Here is a 27083-nt window from a genome sequence, read left to right as displayed (position 1 = left end):
ATAGATTTGGTTGAGTGTAGATACACACACACACACACACACACACACACACACACACACACACACACACACAAAACCTCTCCAAGTTTGAAACTGTGAGTCCATAACACAGAGATCTGGGTGAGTGTCGATGTACTGAATCCCCGCTACCTTCCTTCGTTGATGGCAATGTAAAAATAAAAATTCTGGCAATTTCCTCTCACGTTGCTTGATGACATCCAGACTTATTTTCCAAAGCAAACACTTGGGTTTGTAAGGGATCAGTTTTAATGTCTGTCTCAAGACCAGATGTTTCCTCTTTGTTTTCTGCTTATCCATCATTTGCTCTGGAGAGAAATCTGCGATAAAGAGACAGAAGAAGAATGATGGGCCAGGGGAACATGGCGAGAGGCAACTTAGATCCCGGATGCAGCCCAATAGTTAAGTATAAAGGAAGTAACTCAAAGAAAAGACACCTTATTAAAATCATTTTTAATTCAGTCCAATACAACTTGTTTTCATGGCTGAATACTAAAAAATAGGTTTCTGCACACTTCTCGGGGAGATAAAAGTTTGATTCCAAAATTTCCCATAATGAATAAGAATAGTTTCCTCACACCATATTTAAAGCAAGCATACTAAGTTGCATGATGAGGTTTTCATTCTTTAGCCTCCAACATACTTTGTTTGATGAGGAAGCTGGAACTTTCCCTTAGGCCAAGCCAAAACTAGATCAAGCTTTTCAAGCCCTCTACGAGCAGTCTTCGTACCCTAAGCTACTGTGTGTGACTTCGTAAAGATGTTCCAGGAACTGATGAATTAATAGGGAGTTGTGATGTCCATTTCAGTTTCAACTGAAAACAGTTATTAAGTGATTTCCTTTGAAAAAAGGTGGAGCTTAAGTAATTGCAAATAAGGGAGACATCGCATGCTGTCTGATAGATGCTACAATGAGGTACACGATTTTGCCACAGATGTTTGCAATTGAACAGAGGAAAGAAAAAATCATGGCAACTTTAACTACCACATGTTTTAAAATCATTTTCCCTCTTAGCAGAATATAATCTATGTAAGCAGTAAGCATAAAAACACTGATATGTGTATGTTAAAGAAGACGATATGTGGATATGTCTTCATGTGTCTCTATAGGATACAGGACGTATGCAATATGATGTGCATTATTGAATTGATGTTTTAGTTGCTTTAAAATATTAATTCTTTTAATCTTCCTAATAGTCTCATGCAATGGACACTGTAACCATTTTCATTTTACAGATGAACAAATGGGGTAACTAGGGTTACTCAGGATCATAGACTCAGAAAGCTGAGTACTGAGAGAACTGAGGGAACAGGGACAGTGACTTTAAATTAGCGAGCGTTGTCCAGTGCCCCTAGAACTCTCCTAACATCAAGTGCTTGCTGTCTGAAAGGGCTGTTCAGACGCCCATGGGGAAGTCCTTCAGTCCGTTGTTAGATGTCTTCTTTTCTGCCCCTCAGAACTGCTACGGAAAACAATAATGATATCATCAGTTTGTCAGTCTGTCTGTTGGGAATAAACATTCCTACACTCAGGAGCTTCAGAGACTCAGGGTGGGCAAGACTTTCAGATAACCTCTCTCGCCTTGTCCCTTTAGAAACAAAATAGAAAGAGGAACTTACACGGAGTATTTTTAGTGTAAAGTGCAGGAGTTACAAATGAGAGATTCTCTTTTCAGATATTGATGCTTGGGGCCCAAGGAAAACAATTAGTTGGTAAGACAGCCAAGCCGGATGATTTCCATGCTAGTTCTAGTGGAAGTCCAACCTACAAGTGGAAGGAGAAAATGTTCTCCCACAAGGTGTCTTCTGACTTCCAAGTATGTACTTTGCCATGTGGATACAGACACACAGACACACACACAGACACACACACACACACACACACACACACACACACACACACACACACACACCATGAATAAATAAATATATATTTTTTAAAGGAAGCTGAATGTTTGGGAAATTCTGTAGTGACCCAAAAGAACACATGTTACAAAAGAACAATGCTTAAGGTTGTTCTAAGTACACACACACACACACACACACACATACACACACGACACACACCCCTTTGATAGTGTAAAATTTAGTTACTTATCTTTATGTTAAATATAAATTCAACATACCTTTAGGGATTGTTTTGGATGACTTTACCTTATTTTATGTGTTTACGCCTACTTGTCTAGATGCACACCTCAGTGTACTCATGCCTGTGAAGGCCAGAAGAGGGCACCAGATTTCCTGGAATAGGAGTTACATATGGTTAAGCTAGCCAATGTAAGTGCCAGATCCAAACCTGGGTCCTCTTGTGAGAGCAAGTGCACCTAACCATTGAGCCATCTCCCCTGTCCCCAATGTCAACATATTTTCCAACATTACTGTGCATAGATCATATTGTTTTTTAAACAGCAAATGAAGGTGCATATACTTGGTAAGTCAGAAAGAGTAAACACTTCATTTATGGAAATGCCATATACCTTATTAAATGTTGTTTCAGGGTGTACTTCAAGGGGAAATTCTGCTATGTGATGTTATAAGACTATATTTTGAAATGTGTCTCACCCTCTACAACACTAAATCTATGTAGTAAGTTATAAATTAGTCACAGTTATAAGATTGTCAAGATCACATTTTTCACAGTTTAACCCACCAGATGATGTAATTACATAGTAACGAAAAAACCAAGAATCTGAAGTAAAAGTCTCTTGAAGACCTGGCATTGCATGGTATGACATCATTGTGTTTTCAGTCTCTGCCCACAGGGTGACTTCAGACTATTTACTGCAGGTCATCAGGTTTATTCTAGTGAAAAGCAGCCAGGACTTTCAGCATTCTCTATAACTTTACCTCACATGTCTGTGGTTATGGAGGGAGGGAGACATTTTTAAATACCTTCTTTGATCTACAGTCCTTGCTCAAATCCTGCTCATTCTCCCGTTCCTGAAATTACACCTCACACCCAGGCCATCTCTGACATCAGCCTCCTTGATCTAGTCAGGATCTGCTGTGCCTTTATTCACCTGATTCTTCACATTGCTCTGCAGGTTTCCTTCAGGGATTCTCGTATCTGTGATTTTAAAGCCAAGGACTTGGCTCCTGGAGCATTGGGCATAACTAAATTCTGTTTTTATTCCTAAATTTTCCTTCAGGGTCTGGAACTCAGTATCTGCGGTGTTTTTAGCCTCTTCTGCATGCTTTCCTTGACATCCCTTGATTCACCTTGGTTTTAGTTTTTATTTTTGTTTTTGTTTTTTTTTGAACTTCAAACAAACAACAGAAAAAAATCACAGAACAGCAGCGTAGAGACCCTAGTCTCTCCCTGTCTCTGCTCTGTGAACCAACAGGAAACAAAAGGGCAGCTGAGAAGTCTGCAGTGAGCCATGACTGGAGGACAGGGCTCTCTCCTCATGGCCAGGGCTCCTATAGTCTCTTCTCAACCTGGCTGTACCAAGCATTTCTAGAGCAACAGGATTTCTAATTTGCCAGTGCTTGACTTCCTTCCCTCCCGTAAATCTTCTCATTCCTTATTTTCTGCCAAGGATTATGCTCGGTGGCTGCATTAACTAAAAGAGTAATGGAAAGTTAGAGAGTTACTAATGACGCAACGTTTCCTGGGAGAACTTTAAAATAGCCCAGGGGACCGATTTACCAACCTTCCTCCTCTCAGTTATTAGAACACCCCCAACCCCACCCCATACAACTTTCTGCAGTTTGATGAAAAATTATGTGACCGTCAAAAACAACATAATAAAAAGAAAGCCAAAAGATATCCTTAAAGGAGAGGGTAGAAGCTAGCTGTGGGAAAGGATGAACGAAGCAAAAGAATGCAGTTGAACATCTGCAAAAGGGCAAGGTGTAACCTGTTCGGTGACCTCTCTCACAGTTACCGCATCTCCTTCCCTCCCTCTCTCCCTCCCTCCCTTGCTCCCTCCCTCCCTCCGGTTAAAAATGGAGACACTCCGCGACACTTAATACCGCCTCTGTAGATCTTTCTCCAGTGGGTGTAAGTACTGAGAGCAACAGCACCTCTTGTCACCAGCTGGGGATAGGGAGTGGCTGCCTCCGGGGAATCTGAGGCTAAAAAATCCACCACTGAGAAAAGGCAATAACAGAAGTGTGTCGCTGTCTAACGTGCCATATAAATGAAACAATCAGACAAGACAACAAAGGAAACTCCAGCAAACACCAGAGGCGAGAGCAGTTGCTATAATATATCTTGGCTTCGGTGACTATTTTTAGTTTCTTCCCACCGCCCCCTCCCCAACCCCCTTTGAAACAACAATAACAACAACACAAAGCCCCTCTAATTTAGATTAAATAGAGAAAACATTAAATAATTCAGGAGGAGCAGAGGCACAGAGACAGAAAGTGGCACGCATCTGAATGGAATAAAATACACTGTTCCCTTTGCGACCTGCAGAAGTGTATTCGTAATCAGCGAACATGGAAGGTTATTTTAGAATAGAAAGAAGAGTTATTCCATTTGAACCAAGTATTATTTCAGATTTCATCGAAGATCATCTCCCTGCCCTTTCTTCCTGCTTATTTATCTGAGCCCAAATACACGATATCTATTTGGAAAAAGGATGTTCATGAACAAAAAGAAGATAATTTATCGCACTCATTACTATTGGATAACCATTGTAGCCTCCCTCTGAACAAGGTCCTTTAAGTACTATACACAATGAACCAGTAGATTCAAAAATATTTCCTGGAGTTGTTCTAAGTATCTGTAATCATGACTAAATTACTTATTAACAACATGTTTTATATACTTTTGATAGTCCTTGATTTAAGATTCTACAATCAGTGGGGAAGATTAATAACTAAATTCTCAAATAAACTGTGATTCTTTGGACTCAAGATCTTTCTGTCTTTCTTTCTTTCTTCTCTATCTCTTTCTTTCTTTCTTCTCTCTCTCTTCCTTCCTTCCTTCCTTCCTTCCTTCCTTTCTTTCTTTCTTTCTTTCTTTCTTTCTTTCTTTCTTTCTTTCTTTCTTTCTTTTATTTACATCATAAATGTTGCCTACCTCCTGGTGGTCCCCTCTCAAAGAGTTACTCCTCCATCCCAGCCTCCTTACATCCCCACACCCTGGGGCACTAAGTTTCTGGAAGATTAGGTGCTTCCTTTCCCGCTGAGGCCAGACATGGTAGCCCTCTGCTACATATGTGTTCGGGCCTGTGTATGCTCTTCGGTTGGTGGCTCAGTCTCTAGGAGCCCCCAAGGGTCCAGGTTAGTTGACACTGTTGGTCTTCCTGTGGGGGTTATCATGTTCTTGAGGGCCTTCAATCCTTCCCCTAACTCTTCCACAAGGATTCCTAATCTCTGTCCAATGTTTATCTGTGGACATCTGCAACTGTCTCAGTCTGCTGCTTTAAGAGCCTCTCAAAGGGCTGCTATGCTAGGCTCCTGTCTACAAGCACAACATAGCATCACTGATAGTGTGAGTGATTGGTCCTTACCCATGGGATGGTTCTCAAACTGGGCCAGTCACTGGTTAACCATTCCTTCAGTCTCTGCTTCATCTTTGTCCCTGCAGTTTTTTCAAACAGGGCCAATTTTGGGTCAAATATTCCTGTGGGGTTGTCATCTCCTTGAGAGCCTACAATCCTTTCCCCCACCCATGCTATTTCACACCCATCTTGTAGAGAAATGCTGGACCTGATCTTGCTAATCTACTTCACACCTGAGAGTAAGTCCTGCAAGCTGGAGGTTCTTAATGCAAAATGCACTAAAGGAGCAAAGAGTGATGAGTAGACATTTGCACATTCTCATCACTGCCACTGTCACATCCATTCAAACCTTGAACACTTTAAGGTATTAGATCCTCATTCAAATAGCCATGACAATATGTACCCTAATAGTTACCAAGATGCCCGTCTTAGTCAGGGTTTCTATTCCTGCACAAACATCATAACCAAGAAGCAAGTTGGGGAGGAAAGGGTTTATTCAGCTTTCACTTCCACATTGCTGTTCATCACCGAAGGAAGTCAGGACTAGAACTTAAGCAGGTCATGAAGCAGGAGCTGATGCAGAGGCCATGAAGGGATGTTACTTACTGGCTTGCTTCCCCTGTCTTACTCAGCTTGTTCTCTTATAGAACCCAAGACCACCAGCCCAGGGATGGCACCGCCCACAATGGGCTGGATCCTCCTCCCTTGAACACTAGTTGAGAAAATGCCTTACGGTTGAGTTTCATGGGGGCATTTTCTCAACTGAAGCTCCTTTCTCTGTGATAACTCCAGCTTGTGTCAAGTTGACACACAAAACCAGTCACTACAATTCCTATGAGAACTATTACCATTGTACTTGACCTTAACCAATAGGTCTAGAAGCAGTGTGTGTGTGTGCATGTGTGTATGTGTGTGTATGTGTGCTCATGTGTATGCTTATGTGTGTATAAGTGTGTTGTGTGTATCTGTATGTTTAAGTGTGTGTATGAGTGTGCATGCATGTATGTATATATATGCCTCTGTGTGTGTGTGTGTGTGTGTGTGTGTGTGTGTGTGTATAATGCTCAGACACAAATGCCTGTGACTACTAAGTACAGAATCGTGCCATGGTGCTATGCTTAGTGTTGTAAGTAATGAGTAATGTTTTTGTGTCAAACACAAAAGCAGCTGGAACATCGAAGAGACTTACATTCATAGAAGTACCAAGTTTAAACATAATACCATGCTTATCAGTTCTTATAATGCTCCCCTTTCAAACTTGGGGCATTTTTGGCCCAGTGAAATTCTTTTCTATGGTGCAATTCGATAGTGTATTAGAGAGAATAAGAGACTGTTATGCTATTTGCCTCAAACAGGACATCTACATTGCCACTCAGAGGCCTAGGTAAAAGCGCAAAAGAGAGGGTGGAAGGTTTGTGAGATGGGAAGGAGTGAGTACTGCATAGTCACTGTAATCATGAACACAGAGAAGCTGTGGACCACCTTCATGGGACCTGAAAAGGGGGTGGACAGGGAGGAGTGTGAAGGTAGGGGAGCGGCGAGTCTGTGGAAGTGATAGGGGAATAGGAGAGGTTTGTGGAGAATGGGTGTGGTCACAATGCATTATACACACAAACACTGTCAAAGAGCTAGAAGAAGAAAACACACACACACACACACACACACACAAAATCTCAGCTCAGGAGATAGGAGACTACATGGAAGATAATCTAGCATCTAGGATGTGACTAAGGGAAATGTGGGAAGTCGTGAGTTGTGGTTTGGAGAATCCAAAGACAGCAGAAACGGGGGGGGGGGGGGAGAGGCTTGCTGTTCAGAGGACCAGCTACGTCCTTCCAGTTATCTGCTCTGCAATCTTCTGGCATCTCAGGGAGACTCTGCTTTGGAAGCAGAGCTGGGAATGAAGTTCTCCATTTCTGAAACCCTCCTCCAGAATGCCTTGCTAATGCCCTGTAGATGAAATCCTGAATGGCAAAAGCCCAGTTAGCTTGTAAAGACAGCCTCCCGCTTTGTTCTTTACATTCCACAAATTGTCTGACCCACCCACACATAAAGAATCTCATTCGTCTTACAGACTCATCTGCCTACCTCAGCCCGCTGTCCTGAGATGCCTAGCTGTCATACTCTAGTTCTAGAACCACTGCTACAGAATTGATAACTTTTGCTCAAGAAAGGTCTGGATCATGTGACTACCAGCTTCAGATCCAGCAGAAGAACTCATCTTTCTTTCTCTGTTAACAAGGCAAGGGCTTTTTATGACTACATGCCCTTCACAGCAAATAAAAAGTTTCGAGGCACCTTTCAGATATGCTAGGACAGAACCTGTTCTTGTGACCTACATTTAGGAACAAGTTGCACCAGCAGCGGACACCCAACCCTCCAGAGCCTTTCGTCTCCATTGTATCTATCCACACACTAGTTTTCATCCTGGGATCTCACAGGGCTGTGCCTTGTGCTCCAGGGTGCCCTTCATGTTTTGACAGAAGCCCTTTGAAATGATGTTAGTGCTGGTTAATGATCTGTAAATGTGTCAGAATGATGCCACCTAGTGCCATGGACGCCATCCCCCCCTTGTGAAGTCACACTGGCTGCACCACAGCAAGCCAGAATATAATTAGTGTTAATTTGGTTCTTCACTGAATGACGACTGCACAGCGTTTCAAGGTCTCTCCTCTGCTTATCTAGGAGATTTGAGAAGGGGGATGAATAAGGGTGATAAGGCAGACACATAAAGAAAGGGACTCCCCTTTTGGCTCTTTTTGGAGCACATTTTCTTAAAGAAGACCAATAAATGTTAATAAAGTAAGTTCCAGATATGTTTTCTTTTCTACTATTTTGAATTTTACAATTTCATTCTGCCTGGAAAGAATCTCAGGGCATATGCATTCCTCACAAGATCCGTGTTAACTACGGGTCATCTCTCACTTTTCAACTAACCCACCACTTTTGCTTCTGATTGAAGAGGAAAGTAGCTGAGGGTGGCCCACATTTTCCCAGTGATTTGTGAGAAAGTCAAGCTAATTCTGCAATGTGCATTCTATAATAGACTTAATGCTATATGTAAATGAGCACACATACATAAATAACCCCAGTGAGTGGAACTTGCTAGCTAGCTGCTCTAGCCTGCCAAGTTTCATGGGAGAGCCTGTCTAAAGAATAAGGTAGAGAGCAAGACCGGAAGTTCCAACACTCACTTTGGCTTCCACACATATCTGTGTATAACAGACATATAAAAGCCATGTGTCCATATGTGGCTTATCCTGACTCCTTTGATCCGTCCAAGACCTACCTTCCATCTTCACAGAGAATATTCTTATTTCATGGTAAATATCTCAGTTTAGGAAGACATTATTGGTTTTCTCTCATGAACAGGCTTAGACCTAGTCTGTGTCTTTGATGATGCTCCAAGGCATTTCCATCTAATATTTATTATACAGAATCACAATAAAATAAATATGAAAATAAATCTATTTGCCCTTTACCCTAAAAGATGAAGAGGTTTTGACAAATTTGAAGTGTCCCGATTACCACATTTTCAGTTGTAGTTTATTACAATATCACTCTACCAGTGTTTAGGAAGGTCGAATGTTTTTCCTCATTCTTACCAGGATTTTTCTCTCTTGACACATAGACCAAGTAGTTCCTTTGAGCTTGTATTATTATTATATTTTCACCAGGTCCAAGTGAACATAGGGCTCCAGCCTCAAGTTCTGGGGATCCCAGGAAAGAATATGTGTAGGACTAACCATTAAAACATCTTGATCCACTGCATATCACCATTTAGTTGTGCTTAGTTTTAGGCTTTCTGTGTGGAGTGTGCCCTTGAAGCTTGTTAAAGGAACATAATTGCCCTGTGTCAATATAAACTAGCTGATTTAAGAGGAACTACAACAAACACTTATTAAAAAGCCACTAACCCAAGAATCGTTACAAGCTGGATCTTCTACTCTTGTCTTCCAAGTTGAAGCATGAGACATAGATTCTACTCTTAAAAACATTCTTCAATAAATTTAGAAGCACTAAAAAATCTACTTTTAAAATCAGTGGCTGTGACTTGAGCAGAAATATTTCTACAAAATCTATCTGAGATCTTCTTAGAAACCCACTCACAGAAAGGGGTGCACAGACTAGTACCCATCACATGTTACCTCATCTATTTTAGAATAAAGAGCTCGGTCAAAATCTTCACTATTGTAATATTGAGGAGTCCTGATTGACTGTGCTATGAAAGAACCCAGAAGTCAGGAAACAGTAGCAAGCACCATCTAGAGTCATGGTGGGTACAACTGGCCCTTGACAGCCACCCTGGATCACCTATAGGAAAGGAAAAGCAAAGCAAAGCCCATATTCAGATATCTGTAGTTTTACATTGTAATCAATTATCTTAAAAGAAGGAAGGGATTAAAAGGTCACTCTCTAGCAGGTGTAACCTATACAAGCTGTAAACTATATGAGTCAAAAATCTATCTCCACAGCTTCTGGCTTTTGGTTTCCTCCTTAGGTTATCTTTTTTCTACGATACTACTGTCACTATTGTACTGTACATACCTTGTCTTTAAGATCTCTTTGGTTCTCACATCACTTGGTTGTTTTGGAATACGAGATCTATGGAGATAAAATTGTGCCTGTGAGGTATGCAACTGTACACTAACATGCCTACAATGATGCATCCTTCTGTTGCTGCATTGCTGCTAGTTCTTAATGGTGTAATAATCAAATGTCTCAAGGAGATACCCTGAGTTCTTAACAGTACAGGGGGAACGCTAATCAGAGATGGAGGAAAACCACTTGTCAGATGATTGAAACACTCATCACTATGAAAATCAACAAGAGACATTTTACTGGAGGTGAGGCACATTCTATTGATGACTAGCAGGAAATAAAAGTTTCAGAGAAAGTGTTGTAAGGGACGCTCTTGCACTTCAGTTTTGTGCAGTACTGATTGGTGCAAGTTAAAAACCATGTTCTGTGTCCTTAATTATCAAAAATCGATAGGTCATGGAACTGCTACTACAGGAGGTGATATTGACTGTTTATTGGCAAATACTGCATGGTTACACCAAACATAGAAGTTTGGAGGTATAGAGTCTGCTGTGATGTCCATAGCTTTCCTTGATATACATACAGTTGTTTATCAAATACAAACCTAGAAGCTTACAGTGAAATCTCAAGTACAATAAAAACTTCTTGGAAATCTCTCAACTTCAAGAAACTATGTTCAGGAATTAGGGAACATAAACTTGTTAGATAGGGACTCATTTATACTCCTGCCATGGAATTTTCTAGAGCTCCATCATAATAGATAGGTTCAGGGATGAGCCTCTACATTTCTCCTAAGTGTTAATAGTCAAATTTTTCCCTACACTCAGAGGCTATCACTTACATGATCATTAACATTTTTTTTGCTTTTTTTTCTGTTTTGCTTTTTCTATGGGACCAAAGGGCATTTTTTGTTTTTTGTCTTTTGTTTTTGTCTTTGTTTTGTTTGTTTTTCACTCACATATTTTTCAGGAAAGTTTTTAATCCTTTTAATTTTTAATTTGGGCTAGGAAGAAAATTCACACATAATGGACTCTTTTGTTGGTACTTTTGTTCTTTTGTTTTTGTTTTTGTTTTTTGAGACAGAGTCTCATGTAGACCAGGCAGGCTGAATTGAAAGTGCCCTGTATCAGAGACTGACCCCAAACCTCAGTGTATCCTTCTTCCTTCCTTTTCTTCCCAAGCATTGGGATAACTCACATATGCTACCATGCCCAACTCACAGGTCACTCTTTTTCTCCCTAGTGAATTAACTTAATCAATTTCATTCAGTGAATTACACCTGATTATTACCAAAACTAGAGATTATAGCTCAGTAGGAAAGGGCTTGGTTGTTGTGAGTTCAGTTCCCAACACTGCAAAGCAAAACACAGTACAAGGAGGATGTTGTGGTGGTTTGAATATGCTCAGCCCATAGGGAGTGCACTGTTAGGAGTTGTGTCCTTGGTGGAGGAAGTGTGTCACTGTCACTGTGGTGGTGGGCTTTGAGGTCTCATATATATATATATATATACACACACACACACACACACACACACACATACACACACACACACACACACACACACACACACACACACACACACACACACACATATACACAGGTCTGGCCAGAGTCAGTGTTCTCCCAACTGCCTTCTCTCCTTCTCTCCACTCCTTCTCCAGCACTGTGTCTGCCTGCATGCTGCCATGCTTCCTGCCATGTGTGTATAATGGACTGAACCTCTGGAACTGTAAACCAACCCCAATTAAACATTGTCTCATATAGGAGTTGCCTTAGTCATGGTGTCTCTTAACAGCAATGGAAACCCGACCTAAGACAGACATGTATCTAATTCCCTTCTAAGTGTTCTGCGACCACAGTGCGAATTGTGGATTGTAATCTGTACTTCTTTTGCCCTCTCCAACAATTCCCATGCACAGTCTAGCCTCAGAAATACCAAAGTGATGTGATTTCAGGCCAGAGAAAGGGAAATCGCTCAGGGAATGTGCCCAACCACTTGTCCTTCCCTAGTTCGTAAACTTGAGCCTGTAGTGAACTTCCCAAGTTCCTCATTTCTGTATATGTAGATCATAAGAAGTAATAGTGGACAATAATGTCAATCGTCATAATATTGATGTGATAACCAGGTATGAATGAAGTATGATTGAAATGCCTTACCCACTTATTCAAATAATGGTATCTCCCCACCCCTGCATTGAGAGTAAGTTACATTGTATACTGAAGAGCTAATAACTTTTTAAGAGAACAGATTGGTAGTATTTGCTCTCTAATAATTGCAAGAAATAATTTTTCTTTTTTTAAAAGAATTATTTATTTTATTTGATGTATAATAGTACACTGTAGCTACCTTCAGAAGAGGGTATTGGATCCCATTACAGATTGTTGTGAGTCACCATGTGGTTGCTAGAATTTGAACTCAGGACCTCTGGAAGAGCAGTCAATGCTCTTAACTGCTGAACCTTCTTTCCAGTCCGAAAAACATTTCTTAGTAACTTATATTAACTATTAGATCTTCATGTATATCATGTGTTCTACATACTTTGTGAATGAGTGCATGAATAGGAATTTATTTCAATATTAAGGCCTGTACAGTAGAGACAGAGCAAAACTAGATTATAACATGAGTGTCAGGTTCTATCAGACCGTAGTAATCTCTGAGAAGTTACTTCCCCATCAAACAAAAACAACAATAAAAACAAAAATAAATAAACAATCAATCAAATCAGTGATGTGTCTTACTGAGGTGTTGCCATTTACCACATACGCCATAAGGGGTTAAAAGGACAGGGGGGTTCTTAGCATTACCAAGGTTAGGCCTTCATTGGGCTGGCCTTTTAGGCTGGCTAACTGATCATTTGGGGCACTGGACCCATAATGTTCCAAGTTGCTTTACTCCACTGGTAGAACCATCCAGCTTCGAGAAGCACCTGGCTTATTCCCAGGACGATGCTTATGAAGCCAGTCACCATGAGTCACTCTATTGTTCTCATCCACATGAGAGACTTTGCTTCCTACAGCCATTGACAGAGCAGGATACTGAGACACCGGGGAAGCAAATGATAGTTTTAAATGCCATTGTAAGATATCAACAGCCTTGCCATTGAGCTTGGCACAGACTCTGCCCTGTGCAATTCCTATGTCTGTAGAGTGATTTCTATTCAAGTATCTATGCATAGGTCATCATAGTGCATATCTAGTACATAAGCACTAGCCCAGAAATACTAAGCAGAGGTTCTGTGTTGTATTAATGAAGAATTATCATTGTCCTTTAGAGTCTGACTTCCCAGTCTCAAGTAAGCATTGGTATGAACTAGATGAGTGATCTTCAGCAATGAGATTCTGTCTGCCTCAGTTTCTTCATATGTCGAAGTCAATGTCATGGAGCTGCTAAGTTCCCAGCAGTGCTGAGTGTTAATTAAGACAAAGCATCTGATGTGGACTGCTCAGAGACCACCTGTTACCATGCTCACTTCAGGGTCTTTTCCAGTCTGCACTGTTTTAAAAATGGAATCTGAGAACACATTGGATGAAAAGTCCACAAAATAACTAAACCAGAGTGTGTGTGCAATAACTGTTAATACCTTTAAGCTGCACCTTCTGTGTACAATGCCGACAGTTCTTGTTTTATTGTGACAGTTGTGAGAATAGTCTCAACCAGGTGCTGAAGACTTATTATCATACTGAAAACCATAACCCTCTACCAGAAAGTACCTCTAGGGTGCTATCACACTCATAAACAGGGGCCCTCAACTGTCCTGTGACAAATCAAAACCACTTTCATAAAACAGGATTAGAAATCAGGAGAAAAATAGAAGTCTATCAAACTACTTAGAATCTTCATTTGTTGCTGGAAAATGTGAGTCAAGTGAACTCTTTGTATCACACACATCCTGATAGCACTGATTTCTGTGAACATCCTGGAATTTCCCCTGTAAGTTCATTATCAGTCATTCCTATGTCAATAAAACCTAAAGCCTACTATCTCATAGATAATGGATATCACCTTTCACAATTTTAAATTTTCTCTCTGGCTTGCTGCATCGAATGGGTTTAATAGAGCAGGCTTTTTCCAGAAAGATGGAAAGGGTGGTCAAAGTTTTGTTTGGAATGTGCAAAGGGAATATCCCATTTGTTCTTACAAATGTTAAATTATGCTTGAAAAAATCTAGACAACTGTACTAGTTAGAAAACAAGCTCTAAGTATTCCTTCAAAAGGAACCCAATAGCTGAAATATTATTCTTTGTTTCCACAGTCCACAGACCTCCATGCTTCAGTTTATGTAAATCAGCAGTCAGCCTATACATTAATTAAATAAAAGTTTACTCAATCTTGTCCCTGAGTTATCCAATGTCTGTACACTTTTGCAAACTACCATGCTTAACGATTTTTAATATCATCTTTAGTGTGTGAGGTTGCATTAGAATTCAATAAAAATAATAAACAGAAAGTTTCTTGACATGACAGGTCTTCACTAGAAAACTAGTCTGTTACCTGTAGTCATTTTAAGAACATAATGGAGAATTTCCATATACCTATTACTATTCAAAACAATCTCCACAATCCAAAACCTTAATTGAGCCTGTATCCCTCAAGGTTTTGCTACTGAGCAGATGCCTTTGCCTGCATTGGTTGGCAGCAAACTTAGAACAGGTCTCAGGATATTTGGAAACAGAGACAGTATTGGGAATGAATTGATATGTGTAGGGAAGTTTGAGAGGAAAGCTGGAGCGGAGTCTGAAGAAAGATTTGATGTGTGTAGAGACTACTAAAATCAAGGAGTACTAATGAAATGATAAAGTTAATAAACTTAGCTCCCTCTTTTTAAACAATTAAAGGAATTTCATAGGGAGTCCCGTGGCTATTCTAACCAAAGCTGTGTCATTCTCTAGCCACTGAGTTGTCTTGTAACTGTTGACTTTGTACAATAAGTAAAAATGGCTCTGAAAACCTCAAGCCTTCCGACCTATGAAAAAGATTTAATTATTCTCATTAATACTAATTGTCCAAGCAAACAGACAAACAAACAAAAACAAAGCAAGGTCTCCCATTGGCTGGGACTACTGCCTGCCGTTCAATCAAGTGTGCACAGAAGTCGCACTTGAGGTTCTATCATTGGTCCAGCATTGGTCAGTTGCTGAGATGAGATTGGAGAAAAGAGACAATTATTAGTGGTTGATGAATTCACTGGGGCCGCACTGTCAGGAACATCTACAGGATGGAGCTTCTACTGAAGGCTTAAACCTAAAGTGGTTTCTCAGGTCCAGCTATGGGTAGTTATGTCTTTATGTCTGTGGGGGCAGCCACTTTCCTCTCCCCATTTTTGGGCTGCAGTGGTCAAGACAAAAAGTCCTTGTCTTAGTCAGGGTTTGTATTCCTGAGCAAAACATCATGACCGAGAAGCAAGTTGGGGAGGAAAGCGTTTATTCAGCTTACACTTCCACATTGCTGATCACCACCAAAGGAAGTCAGGACAGGAACTCACACAGGGCAGGAACCCGGAGGCAGGAGCCGATGCTAAGGCTATGGAGGAATGCTACTTCCTGGATTGCTCAGCTTGCTTTCTTATAGAAGCCCAGGGATGGCACCACCCACAGTGGGCTGGGCTCTCCCCCACTGATCACTAATTGACAAAATGCCTTACAGCTGGATCTCAAAGGTGTCTCCTTTCTCTGTGATCATTTCAGCTTGTGTCAAGTTGACACACAAAACCAGCCAGTGCAGCGCTCCTGATCAGCATGCTCTTAGGCATGGCTGCACCCCAGCTGAGTGCCCTCTGGGGAATCATTCAGGGGATTTTGACAAGGCACCTCAAGTCTCTTTATTAAGATACTTTCGTGGGGGTGGCACAAACCACAGACATGTCACTTGGACCTGGTGTTCGATACTTTCCATCCACTCTTAGCCCTTTCCCATGGTTCCTCCCTGTTCTCCATCCTCACCTGGGCTTAGGTCCACACAACTGCATTGTCTTTTATCTCCGGGCTCCCATGACAAAGAAATTACTTCTCCAGCTATGCTGATTCACCTGATATTTCACTGGGGCAATTCTATGGGAGGACAATAGAATTGAAGGGATTTTTCTCTTGGACTTAGCCTCCAACTTACACAGTAGCTGCAGGTGATTAGAGATTTCCCAGTATTTTCATTTTGGCTTTCTGTTTTAATCGGATACTCCCAACACCTGGCAGCTGTCCAGCCATGTGAGCTCCAGAAAGACTGACAATGTGAGGTGGGTGGTCCTTAAGCACAGTGGCATTTATTAAGAATCAAACGACTGAAGGTCCAAGAGGACATTTTTGGGAGGATGCTGAAGTGTCCCTTAGAACATTCTCGAGGAGTGTAGTCTGTTAGTTTGCAGAGTGTGTGAGGTTATCTTGGGGCCTTTCATGAATAGGTCTCCAGAAACGTCAATGTGATTTCTAGGGCATGACTTTAGCCCTGGAAGTGGATCTCAAGAAGCCACTGGGTCTTCTCAGAAGTTTCTAGTTGGTTGTGCATAAAAATGTGCTAGTTCTTAGGAAAACCTCCTGCACTTCCTTTGAGAATCTGCCACTCATCCGACCTCAACTACAGGGTCAGATGGAGATCTCACAGAGGGACCTGGAGAAAGTTAAGAAAGCAGCTTCTTAGTGACAGCTGTAGGCCCTTTGGCAGTGGGGGAAATATGGTCAGAGTTGTTCCTATGAGCTGAACAAATCTGAGAGTGGCCAAGGCACCAATTAACACCCTATAGTTCAGCAAGTTATGGAGAGAGGATCTGAGGAGAGTTAAACAAAATGTAGGAAAAGAAAGGAGAAAGGGAAAACCTTACCCTTTGGGGCCACTCTCCCCAACAATTCCAAAGACAATGAGAGCATTTTATGCAATGATCTCCACTGGAGGCAATTTTTCTATAGTTAATGAAGGAGCAAGAGGAACTGAGAAATTTGGATTAAATCTTCCTGGGTAGATTTCCTTGGCTCCAAACCCAACAGTAATATTTGAGGACTAACTATATGTTTGAAGACAGCTCATGTAGCTGCTGGAATGTGGAGTGAGGGGTAAGAGAATGTTAGCTTAGAACAAATTCTTGAAAGATTGTGTGGCCCAGAGTAAGGCCCATTTCCTCTGTAAGGTTTCCCCTCCACATGCTCCCTTGTGGCATCTCTATGTGCTGATTTGTGTCAAGTTTGTGGAAGGTGTTCAGGGATTGGGGGATTCAAGTACCAGATGATTGGACTTCTTAAGCAAACCCTAATGTATATGTTCATAGTTCACGGGGACATTTATTAGGAGAAATAAAGATTTTAATTCCAAAGAATTAAGAGTAGTAGGTTTTCATTGACCCCCTATGTTCGTGTTTCTGACATTTATACTGTTTGAACTAGACTAATTTTCTCAAAATATGTCATCTATAAAAATACAAATGGTATTTGAGCATATATGCTGACAGGTGATTTTTACTGAGCAGACTACACTCACGGAGCTGTCAAATCTGTCAAGTGTTTATCTGGGCGTCATGACTTACCTTTGTAGTTCCTGAATTGAGGTAAATATTTGAAGGGGACAATGGAACTCTAAAATATAATTTCTCATCTCAAGGAGCTCAGTTCACTTGAGGGTGACAAGAAGTAACATGTATGGAGACAGAAACAGAGGAAGCTATAGTTGCCAGCTAATGTGGGTGATTAAGATTGTTAAGGTTGTGGGAATCCAAATGGGGCGAGACAAAGAAGCAGAGGAATATGGCTCCTCCTTCTATCTCTGACACCCGGCTTTCCTCTTTCCCTCCTACTGATTTTCCTTTGGGATGCCATCTCTCAGCATACAAATTTTGACATTATTTTTTCTCTTCTCTACCTCCCCTGACTCATATAAAAGAATTATAGAAGTCTTCATATCTCTACCCCCTCTTATACAACTTCAACTTATCTGCCTCCAACTGGCTCCATTCGTATCTTATGATACTGAGTGACATTACTTTCTTTGATCACCTGTTTTCTTTTCTTTTCTTTCTTTCTTTCTTTGTGTGTGTGTGTGTGTGTGTGTGTGTGTGTGTGTGTGTGTGTGTGTGTTAAAAGGAATGGATAGTGTTAAGCATGTGCCTACAAGAGCCAGTCTGCTTTGGTTTAAACTTTGGGTCCCCTAATTCCTAACGGTGAGAAAGATGACATCTCTTTTTCATAAATGTATTTCTCTCGATCATAAAATGAAGCATTAACAACAGAAGCTATCTCGCTGTTTGCTACAGAGATTTGTTTCAAAATGCCAACAAATGCTGAGACCGTGCCCAGTAGAGAGCGGACGCTTAGCTGCTCTTCACACCACCCGTTCCTTCCAATTGGCTTCGCATTTCTTCCTCTCCACACACTTCATCTAACGGTGGCTTCGGGGAGCTTGGGGCAGACTCTCCTGGTTGTGCGTGTTGTTTTAGATGTTTCAATTTGTCCTCCAGCTGAAATGATAATGTCGGTGCTTGTGTGTTACTGTTTGGTCAGTATTTCCCTTCAGGATTTCGTAGGTATTCTACCATTGGGTTCAGCATTTGTCGCTGCTTTTAGAAAATTTACAGTCTTACTTATATTCCCTTTCAAGTCATCTATATCTTTTTCTTCTGATAGTTTTTGGGTGAGCTTATTTTACAACGTTTCTAGTTGTCAGTTCGTTGTTATGTATCTTGTTTGGGATTTGGAAACACTTGAGTTTAGTCTAATTTTGAAAAGTCTGTTTGATTAATCAATTCTCTGCCATTCTTATTGTTTTTGATTGAGGGATGTCTTATTGGACACTTGTGAGGCATTTGGTCCTTCCTTGCCTCTGTTTCAGTTTGTTGTTTTTTTGTCTCCTTCCTTTGCTGGATTCTGGGTTAATAATGTGTGTTTATGCTTACTTAAGTAATTCTAATACAGGTCTAGTTTTTATATGGGATTTTATTTCATTACACGCACACACACACACGCACACACACACACACGCACACACACACACAGGTGCCTATACCCACACATACACACATATGTATATTTTTGTCATTTTCATATGTTTTAATTTAGTTTCTATTTCTGTTTTATTTGCTGCTATTCCTTAAAACTGCATATTGTATTGTCACATGTCTTTAATCGCTAGAGCTACATATTTTAGATCACCAATTTCTCTTTTTATGCATGTACATGAGCTGCACTGAACTCATGAAAACATGTGTGTGTGTTTGTATGAGTTTAGTACAACATGTGTGTAGGTGCCCACAGAGTCAGGAGGTATCAGATCCCCAGGAGCTGCTGCAGTTATAATAGGTTATAAACTGCCTAACGTGTGGGTGTTGGGAACTCAACCCAGATAGTCTGCAAGAGCCCTAAGAATTCTTACCTTCCAAGCCCCTAACTTCTCATTCAATACTTGCTTTGAAGGGTTAGTTTGTAGGTTATTTTGAGTGAATTTTTTATTCATCACCTCCTTTCTCTCCCTCTTAAATTATTTCCATTGCCAGCAGGTTTCCCAGCTCCCCTTCCTACTTGCCTGTATAAAATCAATTCTTGTAACTACGCCATAGAATACCCAGGCTCTTTGACTTCCGTATTAACTACAACTTGAAACCAGAGTGGTGTGGCAAAACAGCTACATTTTTACCTGCAATGTTTTTCTTTCCTGTGGGTATTTTTTCTTTCATCTTTGAGCTTCTGTGAAATTCTCTACAGTTCTATTCAAAATAAGACTTTCATATCTATAGTCTATATCTATATCTATATCATCGTCTATCTGTATCTATATATCTATCTATATATTTATATATATTTAAGAGCAAATTATAATACACACCTTAAATCCCAGTGGATCCCCATTGCTGTCACAGTATAATACTTTAGAATGACTTACAGATTACTTTATTCTGAGCTCTTGTCACCTGCACCAACTCTATCCCTCACCATCTTCCTACTTAATGTCCAACCTGCCAAAGAGAACTTGAAATCCCCTAAATATGTTGTGATGTCTAAGAATCCCCCTGCCTTTCCATTCTCTCCTGATTACATACTGTTCTCTGCTTCTGCCCTCACTTTCTACCTAGTTGATAAGGCACCCATGTGTCCCAACTTCATCCTTCCCCCCTTTTCCTTCTCACAGAAGACAATCAGTGGCCCTAAGACCTTAACTTCATCATTAGCATGGATTCTCAGAAGCCTCCCCATCGTACTTTGAGCTTGTTGAAGTCCAAGCTATTTCTATTAACCTGGATGCAGTTTTATGTCAGCCTCAGGGCAAGAGCTCAGTACTGGCTACACTACTGAGTGCATGAGTAGACGAGAATCAGAGGCCTACTGAGTAGGTAGCACCTGCTACAGAAAGGGTAAGGAAGGATAGAGGCTGGAGGAGTCTGATGAACACTCTTGCAGCACAATCATGAGAGTCTTTTTGAGCTGCCAGATGTAGGTGACCTAAGCAACCATGTGGAGCCACACGTACACAGAAGAATCTCCCAGCATCCCCTGAGAACTAACACCATTACTGGCTCCATAACAAATTTTGGGACTTAAACATAAACGATTCAAGACTTCACCCCTGTGGAGCTTGAAGCCTCTCAGGAGCTACAGGTGAGCAGACCAGTGAGACTAATAAAACTTGGTGAAATGCATCATGGGTGAGAGAGCTTGAGGCCAGAGAAAACACATGGGGGAAAAATTAGTAACTGCTTGGTGCTATCGGTGGAGACATCATGGAGGAAGGGTTGAACTTCCAAGGAGAAGAAGAAATTTAGGCAGCCATATTAGAGGTGAGAGCAGCGTGAGAAAGAATAGATGAGATTAATATGCTAAAGAGTGTGGTTCAGGCTATTCCAGTATTATATTCTAGTATTATATTGAACACCATGGGAGACAAGAAATCGCACATTCCTACACTTAGTGACTGAAACGCTGGGTCACAGGCAGAATTCCTCGACTGGCTGTGTCGCCCTGTGATGGATCCCCAGAGCTCACTGGTCATTCAGGACAGGCCCTTCACATATTTCTGAGCTGCAGTGTCCTCATCTGCAACGATGATGCCATTCACAGACATCCATGCAGGGGCAAGCAAATTATTCCATAGTTGTAAGAGGATTTTGTAAACTCTGAAGTTCTTACTCCTTTTGATGTACGCAGACAGACCTTTACCTTTAACTGTGGTGCCTGAAGATTAAAACAGTCCTGTACATTAAAAATCTAAAACAACCTAAAAGGAAAATTAGTGCAAACACAAAATTCCTGTAGAGAGGAAAATTTCCTACTCTTCCAGCCTGCTCTGGTGTCCACCAGCACTGACATTGCTTCAAGGTTGCATTCAGTAGCTTCTGAGTTCAGAACACTCAGAAGTTCCAAAGATGAACATTCTATTCCCCAATTCTATTGTGCCACAAGGGGGTAGGGAAGCTCTGTCTAAAGTTTTCACTGTGTCCTTTTCCTAACCAAGGCTCTTAGCAATAATAATAATAATAATAATAATAATAATAATAATAATAATATCACTTTGGATTTTACTAGATATTGAATTTAATAGATGTGGCATCTACTTTTCTGCTATCATTTTTTTTTCTTATAATTAACACCTGTTCTGAGCCTTCAGGAACTATACTAAAGGCCAAAGTATTGAAGGGCTGTCTTTCTAATGATCAGCAGGATAGTTCTAGAGGGCTGGAGAGAGTGACCCTGGGGTTGAAAGATTCAGTTACAAAGGCTACCTTTCATTAATCTGAACAGACAGCCACAGGGCACTGTAAATTGTTCGCAACTGGATTTTATCGCGGTAAGTCCCTTTCGATGTACACCCATTGAGAAGATTTTTTTTTGGGGGGTGGGGTGGGCGGGAGGCAGGAGACATTTAAAATCTTCTTCTCACTGTGCACTTCTCCAAGATAAAACCAAAATGACTAGATGAAAGGGAACCAGCTAATCCTTTAAAGCATGCATTAAGAAACTGTTCCCAGTGTGCATGCCTCTGAAGCAACACTTCTTTTACAAATCTGACCAGTCGAAGCACGCAGTAAAAGGTGATGACATCATTTCTGGATAAGGTGTCCTTCCTCAGCGCTGAGGTTGTCCAGAGCACGGATCTGTGGTGGTACTCAGAGGGGTATAGAAAAACACAGCTGTGGCACTGGGGGATGCCTTTCAAGACCCACAGACCAAGTCTGGTTGTTTACCTTCTATGTATAGAACTAATACACCCCACCTGCTCTGGGTTGGCCGTGACACACCATTGTCTTCTATGCTCCTGACAGTCTGCATGCCCAGCACCCACTGTTTATTTTTCTTCAGCCTTTGGTACTAACTAACCTCTCTGTCCCCAGGAAGCAGACAGCTTCGTGTTTCTGGCGATCTTTCACAGGGATCTTTAGTGTTGCCATTTTTATGTGCTTAAAGAATCAAAACAAGGCTCTGTATGCATGATGACTTTGGGGACTGAGTCAAGTTGTCACAGAGATTTCCCCTCTCCCCTTGGTGGGGCTCAGGCACTCTGGGTGATCCGTCTGCAATAAGTGACAGTTTCTGTTCCCTGGAATGGGAAGAGCTGGGTTAGAGGAGCCCAAAGCCAGTACGATAGCAGGGCAGGTGCTCCGGTCAGACTCCGGCTCCGCCAGGAAACGCTCTGGAATGCATGACCAATTTGGTTTCAGGACAGAATACTCCCTTTAATGGACAGAAAACACTAACCTTTTCTTTTTCCCTTTTCCTTCCCTCATCCCCCAACCTACTGACCCCCAGTTTCAACAAGCCCCCTTTTCATTTTAACCCTTTCAAAGGAGAAAGGCCAGCTCCAATCCGCACACCCTCTTCCCTGTATATATTGCTCTTGTAACAATCTGGGATGTGAAGTGAAAATTCACTGGCCAGGAAAACAAATGGTACTCCTGACTGAGAAGCACTGTGGGCTCAAGGACCATTTTCTTCTAAAGTCTCATTTTAAAATACCTCTAAGAAGCATATTCTCAGGGAAGGGGCTAGTGAAATTCCTGTGAATCAGAAGGATTCTAGAAAGAAAGAAATATGCTATTAAATAGGAAAGATCAACACCTCATTTAAAATGCACAATAGCCCTTTGGAGACCCTGTAGCATTAATATGAAAAATTTAAAATCCCACCTTGAGCATCTAGTCCGGAAAAAGCTGGAAGTCAGGAAACATAATCCAAAGCATTTTGAGTTTTTAAAAACTCACTTTAAATAAGCCTCTTAGTTTGGTGACATTTCACAATAATGAAATGAAACAAAATAGTAAATACTAATGTCATCATCTTTTCAGTAGGTGTTGTTTAAATGCATGTCCAGACAACAGTGATAAACAACACTAGGATGTTTTTCTGCACACAAATAGGATAGCTAGAACTTGGTATAGTTTGCTAGTACTCCTAGGTTGGCTGCCCACAGCAGGGTTTAAGCCCACTTTGTGGTTTGTTTTCCATGGAACAGGATTCGGAAGGTAGTAAAGGGGTGTAACACGTATCAGCAGGCACAGGTTTCCCTTCTAAGCATTGTTGCAGCTTATCTTTGAAGTTAAACTCATTTATCATGGGGAGAATAGACCCCCAAAAGTATAGCAATGAGCCCAAGGCAGTGGCTGGTGTAAAAAATAAAATAAAACAAACAAACAAACAAACAAGGAAAAAAACCATTCACTATCGCACTGATAAATCTGAAAACAAATGAGTTTTATTTACAGAGAATGGTATATATAAATATATATATTATATATGGTATAAATATACTTAATATATATGTATATATATTAAATGATCCCAAAAGTACAACTTCAGAGAGTGTCCCCCACTACTATACTATGCCTCCTTCGTTCAGTTTGCAACAGTCCTTCCTGGGAGAACAGTGGTCTGAGTTTTAAAGAGGGACTCCTAAAGGATAATTTCATTTGCAACGCGGTATCTTGAGAAAAAATAATGAAAGGGAAATACAGTAAGTCAGTCTATATGTGTAGATGAGAAGCGAAGACTATGAGAGGTCCATCAAGGCTCCTTCGAGGATATATTGAAGATTGTACATCCAGGAGAACATGTTGCCCATGTGTGTATAGTGTCCTTACACTTATGTGTGCACGTTTGTTTCTCTGTGGCGTCAGCTTTAAGCCTGCTCCTTCAAAAAAAGAAGACGTTTGTATATTAGTGTACTAGTACAAAAAATTAAAAAAAATGAACTCTTTACTTTTTAAAGAATAAAATAAAATAATGAAATTAAAGGTTGCTTAAATCAGAGGCAATTAAAATGCACACATTTCTTTTTCTAGAATCTGCAGTTGTATTCAAAGTTAGCAATACAATGCCTGCCTGTAGGATAAATAATTTAATAGGTTTTGTGATTCGGTACTAAAAACAAAACGAAATCCTACAGCTGTAGCCTCATTTTTCTCCACACTCAAACTGTTCCTTCCTTAAATTGCATATTTTATACATTTTTTAAAAGAATACAGAGTAGGTTCTGCATCTTTGAAAAACCAATTTCCTTCATAATAGGTAATTGTACGTAATTAGAGGAGTTTCAGAAATTGAAACAAGAAAAAAACAAATAAGACTTCTTCCCACCTAGGTCTTTCTTTTCCCCTTTAAAGATTGGAAATAAATCACCACTGGATACTATGTGCTTTTGCTGTCTGTGACAACAAATGATATATTCTGAGAATAGCAAGGGAAAGCACCCTAATGCCTCTGGTACCTAGTCTGTTAGCAATACTTTTATATTTGTTTGAGCAAGAATAGGTTTTTATAAATTTGTTTCACTTTTACATACTTTTTCCTAAGATTTATTTATTATATATAAGTGTACTATTACTGTCTTCAGACATACCATAAGAGGGCATCATATCCCACTACATATAGCTCTGAGCTATCATGTGGGTTCTGGGATTTGAACTCAGGACTTCTGGAAGAGCAGCCAGTGCTTTGAACCACTGGGCTATCTCTCTAGCCCACTTTTATATAATTTTGACAAGCGTCAGAATGAAAGGAAATATGGTGGAGTGAGGAATCTTCTATAGCGTGGGCTGTGTTTTAATTTTTTTTTTTTACTGGTTTCTGCTTCCACTAAAATGAGTCTTGACAATCATTTTCTCTCAGAATGAAGCAAGGACCACTAGAATATCCAGCCACTGTGACCAGAGAAAACTTTCCAATGAGGGGATAAGAGAAGGGTGTGAGCAGAGAGAAGGGAGTGAACACATTTCTTTTTTTTTTCTTTTATTTATTTATTTTTTTTTTATTAACTTGAGTATTTCTTATATACATTTCGAGTGTTATTCCCTTTCCCGGTTTCCGGGCAAACATCCCCCTCTCCCCTCCCCTTCCTTATGGGTGTTCCCCTCCCAACCCTCCCCCATTGCCGCCCCCCCCCCACAGTCTAGTTCACTGGGGGTTCAGTCTTAGCAGGACCCAGGGCTTCCCCTTCCACTGGTGCTCTTACTAGGATATTCATTGCTACCTATGAGGTCAGAGTCCAGGGTCAGTCCATGTATAGTCTTTGGGTAGTGGCTTAGTCCCTGGAAGCTCTGGTTGCTTGGCATTGTTGTACATATGGGGTCTCGAGCCCCTTCAAGCTCTTCCAGTTCTTTCTCTGATTCCTTCAACGGGGGTCCTATTCTCAGTTCAGTGGTTTGCTGCTGGCATTCGCCTTTGTATTTGCTGTATTCTGGCTGTGTCTCTCAGGAGCGATCTACATCCGGCTCCTGTCAGTCTGCACTTCTTTGCTTCATCCATCTTGTCTAATTGGGTGGCTGTATATGTATGGGCCACATGTGGGGCAGGCTCTGAATGGGTGTTCCTTCAGTCTCTGATTTAATCTTTGCCTCTCCCTTCCCTGCCAAGGGTATTCTTTTTCCTCATTTAAAGAAGGAGTGAAGCATTCACATTTTGATCATCCGTCTTGAGTTTCGTTTGTTCTAGGGATCTAGGGTAATTCAAGCATTTGGGCTAATAGCCACTTATCAATGAGTGCATACCATGTATGTCTTTCTGTGATTGGGTTAGCTCACTCAGGATGATATTTTCCAGTTCCAACCTGGGGGTTGGGGATTTAGCTCAGTGGTAGAGCGCTTGCCTAGGAAGCGCAAGGCCCTGGGTTCGGTCCCCAGCCAGCCCTACACTGAGATCCCAGCTTTGAGGTGCCACAGGTGAACGCATTTCTAATTCTCTAATTCGGCATTTCTTTAGGGCTGCGTTGATTAATCTGGGCTTGAGCCCCCACAGAAAAGTAAAGTTTTGCTTTGGAAACTGTTTGAGAGTTTTATGGCTGGAAAGCAAGGCTGTGATGGGTGTTTCTCCCGGGTATGGCGAGTTGATGGCTTGCTTTCATTTATCTGTCAGTCTTCTGTCTGTCTGTCTGTCTGTCTGTCTGACTGTCTGCCTGCCTGCCTGTCTGTTCATTTTCCCTAAGCAGGGCATTGCAGATTACCGATTGAGAGTGTTTCACACTTTCTACCTGTCTTTCCTATTTCTACAAGCATGAACTTGAACTCATCCCGTTGACTGGGTAAACAAATCTAGATGGTTTGGTCTCTTAGCCTACATAGGAGCTCTCGGGGTCACATAAAAATTGGCTGTTTTTCAAATCCTAGTGGAGAATATCAGGGTAGGTAGTCAGCTTCCTGATCAGAGAATGGGACGATTGCTCCCTATAGGGTGCAAGTTTCATGCTCAATTTAAGGTTATTTTTTTTTCTTCTGTAACTCTGGCCACCACCCTAGCAGTCGAATGAAAAATGTACAACACAGGGTGTGTTGGTTTTCTCTTTATTCTCATGCTTGACAACTATTGTAATTTAAATAGATGTATGATGTGAAATTCATTACTGAAGTCACAACTTTGCTTAGGGAAGCTAGGATACACTGTGGCTACCGGAAATTTCACATTCATGTATTTTCCTGGGGATAGAAGCAAAGAAACAGCTTGGAAGTGTGCTCATGAGTGTCATGGTCAGAGTTTGTGGTCCTCGTTGACAGATATATTGATTTCACCATCAAAAATGAGGGCAGAGCAGGAAGGGAAGTATCATGATGGTTTCAGCAGTTTCTACTACAGGAAGCTTCCAGGATCAAAATGCGAGACAAATGAGTATGATTCCTTCC

This window comes from Rattus norvegicus, chromosome 9 (genome assembly GCF_036323735.1).
Source record: "Rattus norvegicus strain BN/NHsdMcwi chromosome 9, GRCr8, whole genome shotgun sequence".
NCBI classification, from domain to species: domain Eukaryota; kingdom Metazoa; phylum Chordata; class Mammalia; order Rodentia; family Muridae; genus Rattus; species Rattus norvegicus.
Note: the sequence above shows the minus strand (reverse complement) of the source record.